Source organism: Amblyraja radiata, chromosome 1, assembly GCF_010909765.2.
Source record: "Amblyraja radiata isolate CabotCenter1 chromosome 1, sAmbRad1.1.pri, whole genome shotgun sequence".
NCBI lineage: Eukaryota > Metazoa > Chordata > Chondrichthyes > Rajiformes > Rajidae > Amblyraja > Amblyraja radiata.
Window position 1 is genome coordinate 173,106,719 of NC_045956.1, and position 4,208 is coordinate 173,110,926.

The 4,208-nt window shown below is 44.1% G+C and overlaps 1 pseudogene; it reads right to left on the minus strand.

Moving 5' to 3' along the window:
* Nucleotides 1-1,874: 1,874 nt before the first annotated feature.
* LOC116983460 lies at nucleotides 1,875-1,974 on the minus strand (annotated as a pseudogene).
* Between the last annotated feature and the right edge of the window lie 2,234 nt (nucleotides 1,975-4,208).

Genomic DNA, 4,208 nt, shown 5'->3' on the forward strand with positions numbered 1-4,208 from the left:
TATTGGCATGATAAAAAAACATTGTTATATTGCCAAAGTATAAAACATGACATACATATTTGAAATACCTAAGTATAAATACAAGTATACAGTGCATGGATAGATATGTCCCTGTATATAAACTTGCAATAGGCCGGTAGCCCTTTATTGATTGCTACACGTTCTTGCAGCTGTAAGCAGTACAACACAATAGCAAGTTTAGTAATTCAATATTAATTTCATAGTGTTAGTTACTGTCGATTAGTGTGTGCTTACATGTGTGCATGTTGGTCATTCACCGTCTCTCAGGTTATGGCATGCTTACATATTGTGCACCTAGATGTGCCGTATTTCCTTCGCCAAGGATTATTCTTAGTTTTGATGTATCATCTAGTTCTTTAAAATCAGGGGTTGCCACACTGAGTTTGTCAAAGTATGCTTTCCTTGTTTTGTCAAATTTATTGCATTTTAGGAGGAAGTGCACCTTTGTTTCAACCTCATCTGTCAAAAAGTGGCCACAAATTCTGTTTTCTCTTGGTTGCCAGAATCTCTTCTGTCTTCCTTTTTCAACTGCCAAATAGTGGTCACTTAACCTGTATTTGGTGAGGGTCTGTCTCTGCTTTATGTCTCTAACAGTTGAGAGATAGTCTGCCAATTTATAGTCTCTTTTTAGGGAACGGTAACATTCTAATCTGCTTTGGCTTTTGGTTTCTTTATCCCAATGTTCCAAGTACGTTTCTTTACATTGTTTGATAATTTGGTTCACTCTAACTGGTGATTGGGGGTCAGTATTGATCTGGGGCCGGTCAGGGTTTAACTGGATAGGGTTTAACTGAATAGGGGTAGTTAGTCTCAGTACCAACTGACACAGGGAACTCTTTTCTGGGTTCCCCTCTTGTGTTTGAAGGGCTTTAAACTGGAGGGTATCTGGGGGGCTAGATTGAAGGTGATTCCAAAAATTTAGTGATCTTTTCTGGATATTTATTATCAGTGGGTATCTGCCTAGTTCCGCCCTACTCTCTCTGTCTGTCTCTCTGTCTCTCTCTCTCTGTCACTCTCTCTATCTCTCTCTCCTCTAAGCTAAGCTTGGGAACTTACAAGAGGTCAGAAAAATACAGCTTCCTGTTGTTTGCAAGTCTGTGGTACGGTGGCGCAGTGGTAGAGTTGCTGCCTTACCATCCCGACTACGGGTGCAGTCTGTACGGAGTTTGCACGTTTTCCCCATTACCGGCGTGGGTTTTCTCAGAGATCTTCGGTTTCCTTCCACACTCCAAAGACGTACAGGTTTGTAGGTTAATTGGCTTGGTGTATGTGTAAAATTGTCCTTAGTGCATGTTACGATGGTGTTAATGTGCGGGGATCGCCGGTAGGCACGGAATTGGTGGGCCGAAGGGCCTGTTTCCGTGCTGTATCTCTAAACTGAAATGAATCAAAGAGGCAACAAAAGTTGCCCATTACTGCCACTTTCCATTGTCCTCCAGCCCTTATGGATCGTATACCCCCTAGTGTCTCATTGGGAGTCTGTGAGCAATGGTGTGGAACAGGGATCAGTGCAGCATCCTTCACTGTGGTGATGTACCTTAGCCACAGGGATGTGATTGTAGGAGGAATGATTAGTACGTTTGCAGATGATATGAATGATGTGGATGTCGAGGACGAATGTCTAAGACTAAAGCAAGATATACTGTAGATCACATGGAAAGTTGGAGGGAGCATAGGGAGATGGAATTAAATCCCGACAAATGTGAGGAGCTACAACATGGAACACAGCAAAGCACAGCACAAGAACAGGTCTTTCGGGCCACTCGGTACAGCCAGCACCCATTGGCAGGATCAAACTCGGGTCTCTGGCGCTGTAAGGCATCAACTCCACTGCTGTGTTACTGTGCCACCCAAAAGATATGAAACACTTCACGGATTTGTGTTTCATCCTTGCGCAATGTTGACGCTAATCATCTCTGCATCGTTCCAATAAATATAGACGTGGGAGTATCAAAGAGGAGGAGTAGCATCAAAGTGCAGGAGTATCAATGGGGAGGCACGGTGGCACAGCGGGAGAGATGCTGCCTTACAGCTCCTGTAACCCGGGATCGATCCTGACCACGGATGCTGTCTGTACGGAGTTTGTATGTTCTCCCCGTGACCATGCAGGTTTGCTCCCACACTCCAAAGACATACAAATTTTGAGGTTAATTAGCTTCGGTAAAGAATGTAACCTCAGATCCTAGTGTGTAGGATAGTGTTAGTGTGTGGGGATGGCTGGTCGGCGCGGACTCGGTGGGTCGAAGTGCTTGTTTCCGCACTGTATCTCTAAAGGATTTAAACTAAATGAAAGGATCTGAGGGGTCATTTATTTCACACAAGGAGGGGTTGATATCTGGAATTTGGTGCCTATCCAAATAGACCGCGTGGGTTTACACCAAAGATAGATGTAAAATGCTGGAGTAACTCAACGGGACAGGCAGCATCTCTGGAGAGATGTAATCAATGATGTTTTGGGTTGAAACCCTTCGTCAGACTGACCTGAAACATATTCCTTCACCCATTCCTTCCCTCCAGAGATGCTGCCTGTCCCGCTGAGTTACTCCAGCATTTTGTGTCTATTTTTGGTTTAAACCAGCATCTGCAGTTCCTTCCTACACATTGGGTTTTCTCCGGGTCCTCTGGTTTCCTCCCACCCTCCAAAGACGTGCAGATTTGTCTGTTCTTTGGCTTCAGGGAAAATTTTTTTTTAAAAATCCCTGGTGGGTAGGATAGTGTTAGTGCATGGGATGATTGCTGGTCAGCATGGACTCGGTGGGCCGATGGGCCTGTTCCTGCACTAGTTTTCTAAACAAAAATAAACTAAAGGATCTGAGGGGTAGTTTATTAATTGTCCCTAGTGTGTAGGATAATGCTGGTGTATGGGGTGAATGCAGGACTCGGTGGGCCAGAGGGCCTGTTTCTTCACTGTATTTCCAAAGCCTAAAGCCGAAAGGCATGGAATTACACAATCCTAAGTGGACAACGGTGATTAGTGTAGGTGTGTATAAAGGTCCCCATGGATGTGGTGGTTCCCAGAAGCCTATTTTTGTGCTGCATACCTCCATGATTCTTTGGCCACTCCTGTATTCAGGCCGCCTTGGCAAAGGTTACCGATATTCAAAGATTCCACGAGCATCCTTTATCATAGGCTCATGAATATTTTCCATCAAGACTCTATAATTTAAAAACCAGCAAATGGACGTATCTGGAAGCAACGGACCAATGCGTTTCACATCTGATGCGGGTCTTTGAAGTGATCTTGAAATCTCCAGCGAACAAACACCTTGGAAAGCATGAATGGTAAATAAAGAGATGTAATGACAGTATGGTCACGTTTAACTGTGCTGTTGGAGCTCAGCCTTTTGAAGAAATTGCTGGCTGAAAATACCAAAAAATAAATAAATAATTTACATTAACTTGCATTTTCAGGATGCCTTGACAGGATAGCTGAAAGCATCCTCACAGCTGCACGCTGCCAGGTGTCGTATTCATTTTTATTTCCGAGCACCGAGGTAGTTCTGAGCTGTGAGCAGGTTCAACAATTTTATTTTTCTTAATTTCCTCTCTGCCCCCCTCGGCTGGAATTTCTAACTTCATTAATTTTATTTACATAAATATTCGATCAAGATTTGTGGAAGATGAAGTTGAGAAAGGAAACTAATCGGAGAGATGGGCAGGGCGTGGAATGCTGGATCTGTCCCAAGCCACAGACGAGAAGGCCTAAGGCGATCCCAAGATTGGAAACAAAAAGCTGGAGTAACTCAGCGGGACAGGCAGCATCTCTAGACAGAAGGAATGGGTGACATTTTGGATTGAGACCCTTCTTCAGACTTCGTCAGATTCATCTCGATCCCGCTCTGTTGGTGGATCGTTATCTCATCTGATCATCCACATCTGGAGTATTGTGTGCAGTTTTGGTCTCCTAATTTGAGGAAAGACATTCTTGCTATTTAGGGAGTGCAGCGTAGGTTCACCAGGTTAATTCCCAGGTCGGCGGCACTGACGTATGATGAAAGAATGGATCGACTGGGCTTATATTCACTGGAATTTAAAAGGATGAGAGGGTATCATAGAAACATATAACATTCTCAGGGGATTGGACAGGTTAGATGCAGGAGAAACTTTTCCTATGTTGGGGGAGTCCAGAACCAGGGGTCACAGTGAAGAATATGGGGTAGGCCATTTAGGACTGAGATGAGGAAAAA